Below are 16,922 nucleotides of genomic sequence, written 5' to 3' on the forward strand. Positions count from 1 at the left end.
TTTGACTACAAATGAAAGAATAAAATGATTGTTTATGTCTAATCTATGTTTCTACTCTATTTGCTTGGAAATAGAATCATTAGGTCACAATTTGAAACTTTTCAAGTTATGTTGGGACAGCTACAGATATATTTTTATAAAAATTCTAGCAACATCTTCTACCAGCAGCTAGTTGTCTGCCAGTTCCAACAACCTTAGCAAGAACAAGTTTATAAACTTCTAGCTGTTCAATAATTAAAATATTTTATCTTCTTTTAATTAAAATATTCTGTTAACAAGTTGCAAGTGCCCCCCCCCAGTTATACTATGATTAGAAGCTTTTTATATTATTGAGCTGAATAATTTCTTGCTTGCTTTTTTTTTTCCCTGGTCATGGTGCTTGAACTTGGGGCCTGGACTCTGTCTCTGAGCTCTTTTGTTTAAGATTAGCACTCTACCATTTTGAGCCACAGCTCCACCTCTGATTTTTGAATGGTTTATTGGAGATGAGTCTCTCAGGGAATTTTCTGCCCGGGGCTGGCTTTGAACCAGGATCCTCAGATCTCAGCCTCCTGAGTAGCTAGGATTCCAAGTGTAAACAGACTGAGCTGAATAATTTCTTCAAACTTACTTCCAGTTGAGTTTATGCTACAATTTTGTTTTCTAAGCAATAGCTAATGATGTCATCCCTGACTGTGAGGATTTTCTATATATTTCTATATATTTTCTATATATATATCCTATATATTTGCAACTCCTTAATCACATGGTTCTGATGTTTTGAAGGATGCTGCATCATTATTTAAGCATGCTTCTTCTTCTTTTATGTTTTCTTTTGGAGATAGTCTATTACTATGTAGTTTAGCCTGGTCTCAAACTTATGACCTTCCTGCTTTTGTCTCCTAAATGATGGCTTTGCAGTTCTATGTCACTCCACTCCGCATAAATACTCTTTTAAACTTCTATATTTGTACTACCTAGCTAGCCTGCCTTTTTCTAATGGGATTTTTTTTCAGTCACATTTATTTGGGAAGAAAGAAGAATCCCAGTTCACTGATATTTCCGTTTGGTAGCTTTTTTCAAAACTGCCTTCTTGTTTTCTCTCGCATTAGCCTCTCCCATTCATTCACCCAAATAGAAGCATTTTCATCAGGCTATTGTGAAAACTTACAATCACGTAACAAATACAATCTACTTAACATCCTTGTTCTGTATTTTCTGCAGGCAGATTTGTTCATAAAATGTTGCAATTTCAGAGTTTCTCCTAGTCATGTATGTCTATTAAAAAATGAAAAAGTAGATGCTTTATTAATTAATCTACATTCTCTTGTATCTTAATGTAAAAAATAGAAGTATGAAACCAGGAATACAATACCAAGCTTCAAATAAGAAAAGAAACAGTGTACCAGAAATGGGTTAAAAAAAATCTGCCTTTTTTACTACTCAGATAGACATAATACTGTGTTACTGGATTTGATATTATTGTGTATTTATTTGCTTGAGGTACTTGGGCAAAATTGCTTCACTTTTCTCTCAAATACAGCTTCTTTATTTATGGAGTTATTTTAATTTACTTTACAAAATGGTCATAAATATAAAAAATAAATATATGTTAGGATCTTGATCCTTAGAACAGTTTTTGGCATGTATTTGTTGCTACTAGATTTGAGTTTGGATATGAGTGAGGTTCTTGTGCCAGAGACCTGCTGTCCAGTGCGGCAATGCTGAGAAGAAGAAAACCTTTAAAAGACAGGGTTGAATGGGAGGTGGCTAGGTCATTGGGGATATCCAAAAGTATTAATATAATTCCACTGTTGTAGAAAGGGCAAGTCTCTCTGGCTTCTTTTCTCTCACTGTGATTCCTTCCAAACATTTCTGCCATTGTAATGTCATCACCATGAGACTCTCACCAGACCAGAGGCTAACAGAAGCTGCCATTCAAAGTTAACTTCCAGCAGACCAAAATGTGAGCCAAATAAACCATTTTTCCTTTGGGAAAAAAAACTGCTATAGCAACAGAAAATGAGAGAGTGCCAATATTCAATGAATGATGGCTACTACTGCTAATCTTTCTACTTCAATTTCTCCTATAATCTGTCCATATAGCCTTGCTAATAGCAGACTTGCTGTCACTACAATTACTGTCCTAAATAAATGCAACTTTAAAAAAAGAAATCTACTGGAATTCATTTTATTCTGGCAGACTTTCTCACTTTCCAGAAAAACAATAATAGAAGTCAAGACTTGGGTTTAGATTTGAAGTTCTTAATTTTTTTGAAAGTTGCTCACCTGGCTATTTTAATAAAATTCTTTCAAATTTGTGGTGAGGGGAAGAACTTAGTTTTATAAAAATCTTCTCTAATATCTCACCTTTTCTTTATTAAAAACCTGGGTATTCCAGCAGGAAAGGTGTTACTGCCTATGGTTTATAGACACAAGAACTAAGTTTCAGAGATAGCAAACATTGAGACAAGAACCCATAGTTTTTAAACAAATTTTAGCCCTATCTCTATATATTCTTAGGATATCTACTACATTATAAGGATGCAGATTTTACGTGACTCCAAGTAAGCCCCTTCTTTTTGCTCCCCACTGGATTTTTTTCCTGCCCTTCGCATCAAACAAATTCCACTTTTGTTCTGGGAAGAAAATGCTTTCCTTTGAAGATGAGAAAAATAAATTAAATAAATGGAGACACAAAGCCATTGTCAGAAGCATGCCATTAATTAACACTAGTGGATCAGTAGGGACAGCTGTTGCTATAAAATCCAAATGCCCTTTGATAACTATCTGGTCCTTAAGTTTAGAATGCATCCGTGTATTTCATTATATTTAAATTTATCAGTATAATCGTCCTCAACATGTCTCTGAATTAGATATGGACTATATCTATTTGATAAATTGCTTGGAAGAGTGAGCCCACATTTCAATTTTTTTTAATAATTGCCTTCATTGGTCATTTAGGTAAGGTGGAAAATTGGGGCTTATGATTACACTTCTGAGTCTTGAAACTCCATTCTTAGTTGGGAAATGAACTGAATATTGCCATGCAGAGAAATCCAGCTCTGCTTCTAATGTCATCTATCAAGGACCCTTGATCTCCCAAGGTGATATTTCACTCCAGAGAATTATAGATTAGGTATTTAAAGTAGCATCTCAGAGACAGAGACAACCATAAATCTTCTGACTCGTTTCTTCTTTATGTGTGACTGGACAGACAAGGAATTCAAGACTCCACATAAAAGTAGCTGTTATATCCTTACAAATAGCAGATTTGATGCACTGGAATTACTGCCCAAAATATGTGCTATTCTTATGAAAAACCAAAATTTCCTGGGTTTCATTTTATTGTGGCTGACTTCCTACCTTTCTGAAATAGTGATCGAAGTCAAGGCCCAAAAGTAAGAGTAGAGCCAAAAAAGAAGTAGGATATATGGCACACAGACATAGCCCAGACCACCTAAAGGCAGCCTTACCTAGCAAACACAGACAGTGATAACAGAAAATAGAACCATGGACTCTTATAGAATAAACCTGGTCCATTTCAAACACTCTCGCAGTATGTATGTGCTATTCATTCAGTTCTTTCCCTTAAACTCAAACCTTCCAAGAAATAAATCATAGAAATTGCTTTTTTGTTTGTTTGTTCATGGGGCTTAAATTCAGGGCCTGGGCACAGTCCCTGAACTCTTTTGCTCAAGGCTAATATCCTATCACTTTGAGCCACAGTTCTACATCGAGTTTTCTGGTGGTTAATTAGAGATTAGAGTCTCAGGGACTTTCCTGCTCTGACTGGTTTTGATCAGAAATTCTCAGATCTCAGCCTCCTGAGTAGCTAGGATTATAAGAATGAACCACCAATGCCTAGCATAGAAATTGCATTCAATTTGGACAAATCTAATCTGAAATAACCTAGGGTCCAAGGCTATGACACTTAAATGTAGGGATGCATTTTCTCTTTCCTATCAAGGGCTTGAATCTGGCAGGAAGAACAAGTAGACTCTTGGATTTTCCTAGTAGCAATATAGCAAATGTACGAAATCATGATAAAGTGAAAACTTGAGACTAAAATTCACAAAACCCAGTGTGACAGCTCATATGCAATCCTTATAACTTTAATTTCTTTATGATTATAAATAACTATACTCATTGTCAAATATTAGTGAATATCAGCACAAGAGAATCCTGTTCTTCCATTTAAGGAATTAAGACTTTCATCTCTGGCTTCTCAAATTGGTCCAAAAGCACTGACCTGACTCCCTGGGCACTGTTTGACTATGGGAAGAAAATATTTTAAATAAGGGAAGAGCAAAAGTAACTCTGAGGGACTAATCCCTTAGAATTTAGTAATTGTATGAAACGTCTTTTATGTATCAATTCCTATTGATTACAATATTGACATCTTCAGAAATTACATGAAATGCAGGAATATAAATACAATACAAAAACACTTTTTGACTCAGTGAATAACTGAATGACATCACACATGAGGACACATCAGGGAATAAAACAGAAAATAATCCCTGTTTGTAGGAAATTCAACTTCAATGTAGGAGCTATGATCACTGGGACATTTGATACCATTGTGTATAAGAACACAGTGTATTTTTTTCATTTAAAACCTCTTAAACAAGATGAAAATTTACTGATAGCATTTATTTGTTTGTCGTTAGCTTAAGACTAACTCTGAGTAGGTGAGGATCTCTTTTGTCTACTTTAAAATGTGTAGGAATAGTTAGATGGATTTTGAAAAGGAGAATTTTGAATTTTAACCGTAGCTGCTCTGGGTTGTTGATATAGCCCAACCTCAAGAAGTAATTTTTGAAGGTTAGGCACAGTAGTTCATGCGTGTATTACTTGGAAGACAAAGATCGGGAGAATCAAAAATCAAGGTCATGACAAAATATTAGTAAAACCAGGGCATTGCCATATGTCTGTAACCCCAGCTACAAAGGCAGCAGAGGTAGAATTACGGTCAAGGCTGCCAGTAGGCCTATCCATAAAATCATCTAAAGCACAAAAGGGAGAAGGTATGACAGAAGTGGTAGAACACTTGACTAGCAAATGCAGACCCTGAGTTCAAGCCTCGGTGCTGTTGAAAACAAATACATGAATTACAGAAATATTCTTTGAATGCTCAAGGATTGGCCTTTGCCTCTGTGCCTTTGCTGTGCCACTCTCTGAAAAGCCAGAGTGAGGAGAAGCAAAGGGGCAAACACTGATCATGGAACCAATGAAGACCACCTTGAAAACTTCAGGCATGAGGTATTGAAATCATTGAGGGAAAAAAAATATATATATACACATACATACATACATATAGTCCACACAAAATAAAAATAAGAAAAGTTTAAAACACTTAAAGACTGAGTGAATGATGACCTAGGGAAACTAAATTAGCCGAATTTTCTGAATCCATCCAATTTTATTAAATTGCATGAGCCAGGTATCAGGGTCTTATACCTGTAATCCAACCTACTCAAGAGGCTAAGATCTGAGGATCAAGGTTAAAAACCAGCCCAAGGCAGGGAAGTCCATAAGACTCTTATCTCAAATTAACCACAAAAAGCCAGAACTGGAGCTGTGGTTCAAGCTGTAGAGCACTATCTTTGAATACAGAAGCTCATGGACAATAGGCCCAGAGTCCAAGCCCCAGGACTGGCAAAAATAAACATTTTGCCAAATTTCTAGCAGAAGGAGAACAACTGCATATCCAAACTGTACCATGCTCTGGGTGAGTGAACTACAGATCTGCAGCAATATTTGTAGCCAAGCAGCGCTCTACACTGAGTTTCTCTCAGTGGGAGAAACAACCAGAGCATTAGGAAAAAAAAAGTGAGTACAGTCCACTTTAATTTGAGCTCCTCCTCACACACTGGAAGAAAAACATTGTTCAGCTTTGCACTGCTTTTAAGGCCCAAGATCTTGCATAAAAATGTCAGCTAGAGATTTCTAAGCAAATGTTTCCTTTTACAATATGGCACACATCATAACTCCCTCTGCCCTGCTTCTCCCTGAAAGAGAGGGGGAGTCTAGCCACTAACTAGCAGCCACTATTCTTGGGGAAAAAAATGCAGTAAAAAGAAATGAAATATGGCCCCCAACAAAACAAGGTGTCCAGAGCAAAGGTCTCACCCTGAATTTATCATTTGTTTATATTTCCTCTAGTCTTTTAAATTTTCTCTAGGTACATCTTTTTTGGGGCGTGGGGGGGGCAAGAATTGAAGTACGTTAGTAAAGTTGCTGTGAAATGTTCTTCACATAAACAACTGCAATTTGTCCTATACCAAGCAAGCTGATTAAATGCCCCTGTATTTGTGTTATCTTGTGATTGGGACATGTAAGTTTTAAATTCTAACACAGACTCATTTTTTGGTTGTTGTTTTAATAGAGAAAGTCTTCTTTAAAGAGAATTTGTTCCTTCATAGATTAAACCCATGCATGTCTCTTCCTTCCCTCCGTGAAATTATCTATTCTCACAGCAAGCTACACTTTGCCAATTTTTCAGACCAAATTTAGTTTTTCTAAACCATGGTATAAACCTTTGAAATCTGACTATAAAAATGTTCAAATCTTTACATAGCTTGAACATCTCTGCAAAGAGTAATCTATCTTTCAAGTTAGCGCCAAGAGCCACAGGGAAACTGTTTTGTCTCTTATTCCTTGCCTTTGTTCCCCACATTGACTGAAAAGGGAAACACATCTTAGCAAAATAGTATTATGCCTCCCATTTACGATAAGTGTGGCAATTGTTTTGCTCCAGAGAAGCCTCTCTGGTCCAGCAGATCCACACAAGGTAGATTCTTTTATGCGGTCTTTATCTCCACCTTTCTTCACAATTTACTTCAGGCTGGACAGTAGGAAATTAGAAAATGTTGTATTAATCATTCTAGCCATTAATCTAGGTAAAGAAAAAAGCATTGTATCATTTCATTAATAATAATATACATGTCTATCTTATAAAGGATTCTTTATTTTTTTAAAAAAAAAAACCCTCTGGCTACTTGCATGCATGCCAGATCCTTTTTTTTTGTCAGCAGAAGCCTAGAATGACACTCTTAATGAATATTTTAAAAGAATAGAAATATGTTTTTCAAAAAAGACAACTTTGGGGATATGGCTGAATACTTGGCAGTAGAGATAATAGTTAACGGAAACCTTCCAAAAGATTGAGTTTAACTTTAAATTCAATTTTACTAAGGATTTAGTTGCATCAGATTATCCTGTGCAAGAGCAAATTTGATACATATTTTTATGCCGACAATACCTTAACTGCTCCTACCTGCCAAAGATGATGATTGGAGGCTGACACTGTGTATCTTTCCAGGCTTGTTTCCTATTCTTGCTCACTTCAGGCCTGATGCTCTAGAGGAAAGCCAAATGTCTGCTAGTCAAGAGTATTGTTCTTCCTACAAGAGACAGAGAACTAGACATCCCACATTTTACCCCTTAAAGCAATGGGCACATTTGAGAAATTCACTAAATAATCAGAAAAATCAACAAAGTAAGTTAGCAAATATTTGAAAAATCCCTATTATTGGTCAGACGTTACTAAATTTGATTAAATATTCAAGTGATAACTACATAGAAGCCAACCTCAAAGAATAAGTTATTTTGTAAAGATCAACAGAACATTCTAAAATTAGACCTGTGTTAGGATTCGCTAGTACTATATTTAAATGTCTGTGCAACTTTTGTAGTTCTTGACTTCATAGGATATGGATATTTATTAAGATACAGCAATATAATCATTTAATTCATTTATCAGTGTCACGTGATGATCTGAACTATGTTTTGAAGACTAACTATGCCTCCTAGGCATTTGTCTTGTACATAAATGTATCTAATTTGGGGAGGGAAAAGGGGAAACACAGAAACAGTAGGACAAAGGGTAAACTAATTCAGCAGTGAAGCCCACTAGACACTAGGTTTAAAATGAACTATACAACTATATAACTATGCTCATTATCTGAATCACATAACTGTAACCCCCTCTGTATTCACCTTTACAATACACTTTTTTGAAGTGATGAAATCAAGGTTGGGATAGGGCTGCCAAAAATCTTTCACAAAGCCTTTAATTTAGCCTTAAATCCAATGTTAGTCTATGCACAGTGGTAATGCACGGTGGGGCAGTGAAGACACTGGCTGTGAGGTCAGAAGATGCCACTTAAAAGCCGCTTCTGGCTGAGTGACCTTGTTCAGCTCAACTCATCTCTGCTTGAATACCTTTGAAATAGGCATAAAAATGTCTTCCTTGGCTTTACAATGTCGGTGGGGGGGGGGGGAGGGGAGGAAGGATTGGGTAGGGGGGGAGAAGGGAGGCTGGGAAGAGAGGTGAAGGGTAAACAAAGGAGGAGGCTGCAATGCTTGGTAAGAAATGTATGCATTATCCTGCCCATGTAATTGTAACCCCTCTGTACAGTATGTTCACAAATAAAATAAAATAAAATAAAATGTCTTCATTGTTTTTCTTTTGTCTCACAAGGTTGTGTAATCAGCAAACTAAGTGATTTGCATGGAGGTAGTTTGGTGAAGCAAACTTATTTTATTAGGAATTTTTTAATTCTATTGCTACTAGATGAGGGTACAAACTTGTCAGAAAAAATATGTAAAAAGACTAATTTATCAACAATGCAGTATCAGCTTGGAAGATATGAATGTCTTTTCAAGGGAATCATCCTAGACTAGAAATATTTAGTAACATCTTTAATGACACAGATGAATTTGGGAGTTCATTAAGTTACTGTTGGCACCAAGCTGAAAAGGAAGCTTGGAGACTTAAAGAAGGTAATTATACTTTTAAAAGACCTTCAAAAATAAGTAAAAATGTAATTGGAACAAGGAAGGAAAAGCAAACTGTACAAGGAGATGATAAGGACCTGGTTACAGGCAAATACAACATAAACAAAAGACAGAATTACACAGGAAACCATCTGACTCATAAATGCCATGCTAGTGTTTGAAAATATGTTGATAATAAAGTGAAATAAATAGGTTACAGGCATGTAGGAGTTACCAAACCATCTTCCCACTGTCCTTAGGATTTTATCATCTTGAAAAAGACTTATCAACCACCTACTGCATGTAAGTCACAGTTGCAGAGAAATGTGTCTGATTTGAGGCTTGAAAAATGAGGTGTGGATTCCTGGATGAAGTCCCAAGCTTGAAAAAAGAAATAATGCATACTTTGTAAAAGAAGGTCTCTGTGTAAAAGTTAAAAGGATTAAGTTTACTTAAAATTGTGCGGGAGAAAGTAGGGATGCAGTAGTTGGATGAGATGAACAAATATCTAAAATTACATGAAAGAATGTCCAGATAAAATAAAAGAAAATACACTGCATATGCCAGTGAGAAGTCTGACAATGCTGTCCCAGCATTGCCCAAGAAAGCCAGAGAAATATGAAGTCAAGAAAGACTTCTTGGGGCTGGGAAGTTGGCTCAGTGGTAGAGCGCTCACCTTGCATGTTTAAGGCCCTGGGTTCAATTCCTCAGCACCAAATAAGCAGGGAAAAAAAAGCCGGAAGTGGTGCTGTGGCTTGAGCTGAACTCTTAGCCTTGAGCTAAGAGTTCAGGCCTCATGACTGGACCCTCTCCCCTCCAAAAAAAGAAAGACTTCTTGCTTTGGACAATCACCGTGTTTAATGAAAGCCTTTACATATGCTTAAAATTGAAGTAATATTTATTGACATTTTCCATTGCCCCCTTGATTGTCCCAATCCAATTTATGAATGCCATGATGCTTTCTCATATTTCCCATAGTCTATTCAGTTACACAATCTAAAATTCTAGGATTTGCCTTGATTTCCCCCTCCCACTTTTCTCCCAAAATTCAATTAACTTGTCACTTACTTTCCATTATCTCCTGAATTCCTCTTAACTCTTTTTGTTTTCTCTCTCTCTCAGTACTGACAGTTTTTTTTTTCTTTTTCTTTTTTTGCCAGTCCTGGAACTTGAACTCAGGGCATGGGCACTGTCCCTGAGCGTCTTTGATCAAGGTTAGCACTCTACCACTTGAGCCACAGCACCACTTCTGGCCTTTTCTGTTTATGTGGTACTGAGAAATCGAACCCAGGGCTTCATGCATCCTAGGCAAGCACTCTTCTACTAAACCACAGCCCCAGCCTCACCACTGAGAGTTTTAAGGACTTATTATATCTCACCTGTGTCTTTCAAAGTAAATTCTTCTATTACCGGATATCACCAACAGTTAAATTCAAGCTCCTTGACCAAGCTCCTTGATCGAGCTCATCCGAACTCACTCTCTTTCTCACACCTGCTTCAATAGCATGCTTTTCTCATTCCCTCCTGTTCTTGTCCTCTCACTATGAAAGATTCTCTCTTCCTCTCTGTCACACTAGCTAAAGAGCTCCCTAAAGTCTGTTTATGACATCTTCTCTGATCTCCTAACTTATGACATATTATCGGTTGCAAGTTTTTGATTTGGTTCTATGACCATTTACCTCAAATAAGTTCAAAGTCTCCTAAGCCCCTTTATAGTACTGGGGGGGGGGGGAAGTTATGGGGTTAAATTTTTAATGATTTATTTTTAAAGATTTATTGAAAGTTTTAAGATTTATTTAAAAAGATATATGGAAGAATGATTGGATAAAACAACTATCTGATTAATTTACTCTTTGCAAGAATTTATGCCCCCTTTTAAAAATTTACATTGAAGGCTGGGGGTGGAGCTCAGTGGGTGGCACTTGTGTACCACATGCCAGGCCCTGGATTCAATCCCCAGCACCTCAAGAAAATAAAATCCTAATATGGCTTGTAGCTTCCTTTCTTTTCTCTTATTTTTATTTTTTTCTTAATCTACAACCTTTAAAAATCTTCAACAGGACTTCTCCTATGGAAGGTTAATAAACAATTCTATTAACATCTCACAGTAAATTATAACTAGTCATTGTCACTTTATTTTGCTTCTATTTCACACTAAATGGACATTTGGCTTTAATATCATTACAGGTTTTCAAGATATAATACAATTTATAAAACACATTTAGTTCTATTAAAGAATAGCATTATAAAAATTTAAACTCAAAAGAATTAAAAACCCAGTAGAATCATAATACCTATAAGGAAAGGATTATTAAGTATTCTTAATTTATCTTCACATACATATCTGAAAAATTATACTACATACATTTTTTTAAATTCTTGGCAGCCTAAATAGTGAGAATAAGTGATCAGACTATAAGCGATATCATTCTTGAATGGAAAAATAAGACAAAGAACAAAATAGAAAGATAATAACACGACAGATTTACATTTGTTTGAAGTCCACTTAGAACTGAAAAAAAAACAATGGAAATTGTGAACAATTAAAGTTGTAAAGTTGATACATTCAATATGAACAAACTTAGTAGAAAACATTCCTAATTCCTTTTAATTTGCTACAAAGGAGCAAAATCTTGAAGCACCTGACTTCCATACTTCCATCTTAACCATTTCATTCATTATCTTACTCTACTTCCCCCAGGGCTAGTGACCTCTGTCATGCCTTTGGGTCCCCAGTAAAGCAGGGGATGGGGCAGAAAGGGAGCCCAGCTGTACTGAAGCAGAATGCATCCACTCTACTGGAGTAAGGCACAGAGGCAACGCATGGGCTAGCACAATTCTGTCTCACTTCTTTTACTGCATAGACCTTCTGCCTTTCGGAGATGCCCTTCTTCTACCTGGAGTTCTCTTTGTCCTCAGTTCATTGTTTATCTTTCAATGATCAGAAAAATCTAACCTCCATGCATGAGACAATTCTCCAAGAGTCTGAAGCTATCATGAAGCCATAAATTCTACATCACATTCCATGTTGCTCCTTATGGATTCCTTCCTTAGACTGATGTCTCTTCTACTATATTGCAAGCACTATAAAGACAAAAATGGGCTTTATTTTTGTGATTATTGTACGTTCAGAGCACATGGTTTGTTAAATATTTGTGGGATGAATAAGATCTCTACCAAGCATAGAGGGCACATATTAAATTTTGTTGAGTTTTTAATTACTATTCCATTCCCATATTAATTTTTTTAAAGCAAAAATCAAGTATAATATTCTGATCCCTCTACAAATTTAGGCATGATTGGCTCTTGATTTTGTTTGTTTCACAATTTCATTAAAAAAAACTTATCTGTGGCCTTAAAGTCAAAAGAATAGGTTTACTCTTGATTTTAACATCCTAATGTCTGAAATGTGAAAGTTGGCCAGTTTATTTAGTCATCTATCAAATCAGTAAAAGTTTCTATACAATTGCTGGAATAAAAGATTGCAACATGTATTAAATAATGACTTTCAGTGATGCAGACAGGTTGATTATAACTAAACCACATGCTTATATACTTTGGACTTTTTATAGCTTTTAATTTATCAAAGGAAATAATTAGCACACTTTGTGGCAGTGAGTGATGGAATTTATTCATTTGGAAGGCCATGGGTTTCCTGTCATTAAAACTGCATCATGTCCTTCCTTGTCTATTAAACTTCCACTAAGGGCAGTAAGAAGTCACTAAAAGGAAATGAAGAGTTTTTTTGGCAATGTTTTGTACAATGATTTAATACTCTTAAAAGATAACAAACCCATAATGTATGCCAACAAGTATATAAGATGAGAGGAGCAATTACCACATTATTTCTTTTATTTGAAGTTTCATTTGTGACTCAATTAACTGTGATTTGCAAAGTTGTGTCAATAAATTTTGGGATTTTCTTTTTGCAGGCTAATGTACTTTTTTGTATTCTTTAGTAATGCTTCACCACAGTAAAGAATAGATTTTTAGTCTATAACCAATGCATAAAGATTTATATGTCAAAGGATATTACTTTTCTCCCCAAATGATCAATGGTGTCTCATTAGCCATACAAGCATTGGAGTAAAAGCTCACACACAATTTCTTTTGCTCACTGAGAGCTTTTTCAGTGACATAAACTGTAAGCTCTAAACTTTCTTCTATTAAAATATACCCAGTTCCAAATATTGGAAGCATAGTTCCTAATGAATGCTGTGTAGTTTGTAGAACGTCTTGATAAAATGCTTCTTTTCCTAAGGTTTAAAATAGGCCTGGCAAGGAGGCAGAAGTAGCCTCTCACTCTCAGAAGTGGGTGGTCCTTGGGAACACTAATCATGGCTCACTGTTGGTGCAGGCTTAGTCTGTGCTTTCTGACAAAGCCTGTGCAGGTGAAGGGAACTTCACATAACGTGAAGAATCTATTTGGTGTGAAAATAAATAAACAGCTGATGAAAATGTTTCAAACAAGTTCCTACACATAACATACACTGAGACACAAAAATACCCTTAATTTTTAATAGCATAAAAATGGGCTGGGAGCCAGTGGCTCACACCTGTAATCCAAGCTAGTCAGGAGGCTGAGATCTGAGCATCAAGGTTCAAAGCCAGCTAGAGCAGGAAAGGCTATGAGAGGGTTACCTTCAACAAACTACCAAAATGCCAGGAATGGAGCTGGAGCTCAATTGGCAGAGAACTAGCCTTAAGCAAAAGAAGCTTGAGGACAGACCCCGGGCCCTAAGTTCAAGCTTGGGACTGGCCAAAAAAAAAGAAACAAACAAAAAAAAAACACTAAAAATAAAATCGTAAAGATAGGCAAAATCCCACACTCCGAAAACTCCTTGTTAAATCTTAAGCAGAAATAATTCACTTCATATTTCCTATTAGTCCTTAGGCTAGCAAGTCACAATTTTATAATGGCAAGAGTATTATGATTGCATGACTAGCGCACCGATTATTCAGACCAATTTATCATTACAGAACAGAGTCAATCCCGCCGATTATCAATATGTTTCATAGTTCCTTTGTAAAACTGCAATGTTGACCTTGAACACATCAGTTTAAGGAAATGATCATTTTGTAATTGAAAGTTCCTTGTGTAAAAAAATACAGCTTTGGTTTCAACAGCAAAGACTTGTTATTGAATTTCTATTGATAAGTCATTAATTTCATTGTTGTCTTCTCTGAGCCACTTAAACACGGTACTGATAATACTGCTGAGTTCACAAATTAAGATATATGATCAGAGCTTCGTGAGATTGTCATATTGTCTCCTTTAATTTGGAGAAGTAGAATGAGCCTAGAGAGAGACTCATAAAACAGGCTTTACGACTCTTTCCAGAACAGATATAAGAGCCTATGCTCCAATCCCTTCTCTCAGCTTCTGCAATTACATTTCCGCAGGAAGAAAGAGAAAGAATTAGAAACAGGATAATGTAGTCTTAAATCACCATTCTTAGCCTTTACCTTCTTGTGGGAGCCCTGAATTTTTATAATATGGTCCTCATATTCAATAGTGTGACCCAACAAAAAACACAACTTGTTTGACCCTTCCTCAATAAAAAATCATTTTGTCTGACATCCTATAAAACCTGTACTTCAGTCTATGCTAAGCCCCAGCGTCTCCTCCAATTGACAAAAGGAGACTTTGTAAACACATACAGTAATGCCAAAGATCTGTTTCTATAGTTTACAAAGAACTAGTCATTTCACATTTCTGGGCCACAATTCCCAAGTCTGAGGCTTGAGGATCAATTTCTAACACTGAAAACAACTGGAAATATGTAACACCATGGCATTGAAGATAAAATCCTGAGTTGTTGGTGTAGTCTCGGAATTCTTTTTATGTGTTATGAGAATCAGACTATTGGAATTTAAATGTTCTTCCAGGAACAAAGATCAGGGTTCTAGAGTGAATCTCAACTTCACAGCAATTAGTTGGCCATGGAAATCTGAGTACTTTGAGATCATTTGAAAGTAGATGTTGGATGTCAGACATCACAATGAGGGGGAGTTGTTTTTATTTTTTTGTGGTTTTTTGAGCCTCTGCCATCAGTGTTTATCTGGAGAATCCGCAGTGCCAATAAAGCAGGCCCAGTGAGTTTCCCAATCCCTGTGTCCCCATTGCTCTGGGATAAGATCAGCCCAGTGAGATTAAGAATTTAGCACTCATAATTAACATTTGCCCATAGGCAGCTCTTCTGATGATCTGCACTGTCTCATGCCAGCAAATTAATGCAAACAGGAACATGTGTGTATTTACACAAAAATATTTCATTAACAGTACTACATAATATAATAAGGTCTGTAAAGTTTAGTCAACATTGAAAACCATATTCTGAAATATATTGCTCTTCATTTTCAAATCCTGTTTGTAGGCTATAATCAGAGATTTGCCCTTCAAAATGAAAAGAAATAATCAGATAATGTATTACATAATTAAATATTATATCTAACTTACATATGAATATCTTTTTATTTTCTATAACTGACACCAGCACTAAATACAATTAAGACAATTAAAATTTAAAAGAAGCCTATGATACAAATTTCCCAAATTTATCAAAATGTTACATTAATTGTATTTAAGTACATATTTTGTAGTGAAAACAAGGTATGATCAAGGATAGAAAAATTGGAGTCAAAGTATGTATGGCTCAAGTAGTAGAGCGCCATCCTTAAACAAAAAAGCCAAGTGAGAGCTATGAATTCAAGCCCATTACCAGCACACACCAAAAAAAAAAAAAGAGACAGAAAGACAAGAAGAAAGAAAGAAAGAAAGAAAGAAAGAAAGAAAGAAAGAAAGAAAGAAAGATAGAAAGAAAGAAAGAAAGAAAGAAAGAAAGAAAGAAAGAAAGAAAGAAAGAACGAAAGAAAGAGAAAGAAAGAAAGAAAGAAAGAAAGAAAGAAAGAAAGAAAGAAAGAAAGAAAGAAAGAGAAAGAAAGAAAGAAAGAAAGAAAGAAAGAAAGAAAGAAAGAAAGAAAGAAAGAAAGAAAGAAAGAAAGAAAGAAAGAAAGACAGACAGACAGGCAGGATTTCTCCTGCTGCTGCAAGCCCTACTCATTCATCCTAATGCTTTCCTGAATGTTCTATGATTCAATTTCTTCTCAGACAGACAGATCAGTGAAGAAAGGCAAAAACAGGAGAGACAGAGAGACAGAGACAAGAAGATTAACAAGTTATTTGTCACACTAAGAAGGTTTCTCAAAAGACTCCACATAGAGCTCCCCTATGACCCAGCAATCCCACTTTTGGGCATTTACCCAAATGATCACAAACAAGACCACACTAAAGCTACCAACGCAACTATGTTTATTGCAGCATTATTTACCATAGCTAAGATATGGAACCAATCCAGATGCCCCTCAGTAGATGAATGGATCAAGAAAAATGTCATAGAAATACACAATGGAATTCTATGCCTCCATCAGAAAGAATGACATTGCTCCACTTGTTAGGAAATGGAAAGATTTGGAAAAAATTATATTAAGTGAAGTAAGCCAGGCCCAAAGAAACATAGGTCCCATGATTTCCCTTATTTTCAATATCTAGTATATGTCTGAGACAAGCAGATAAGTTGATGTTAGGCAAAATGAACCCCAAGGTAATGACACAGTGGTTTTTTTTTCTAACATATTTTTGTTTCTAACATATTTATAAGTGATTTTTTGGTTGCTTTGTATGTCCCTCCCCCAAGGTATATATAACCCCTGTTTTCACTATATTTGATGTTGGTATAATTTGTGGAGGGGAAGGGAAAAAAACAAATTGTTTAAATAGGGATGCAGGTGGACTCATTTCAACAATGAGATGTACAAGTCGTTATGTGGAAAAACGAACTTTACAACTTTGGCGCAGGGGGTAGGGGGGACGGGAGGAGGGGGAGGGGGAGGCTGGGGCCGGGGGAGATGGGAAGGGACCGTAAGAGGAAACAAAGGGGGAGCCAACAATGCTTGACAAGAAATGTACTCATTACCTTGCTCATGTAATTGCAACCCCTCTGTATGGTATTTTCACAATTTTAAAAAAAAGATTAAATCTGAATTTGCACCATTGATGTATATTGAAATGCAACACCTCATAGCAAATCCCAAACAAAAATCAAATTTCTTCTTTACTTAAATGAGAAGAAATAAGAAATGAAAATCTAGTTTGTTTT

Source organism: Dipodomys merriami, unplaced genomic scaffold (assembly GCF_024711535.1).
Source record: "Dipodomys merriami isolate MVZ:Mamm:240054 unplaced genomic scaffold, mDipMer1.0.p SCAF_12, whole genome shotgun sequence".
Classification (NCBI taxonomy): domain Eukaryota; kingdom Metazoa; phylum Chordata; class Mammalia; order Rodentia; family Heteromyidae; genus Dipodomys; species Dipodomys merriami.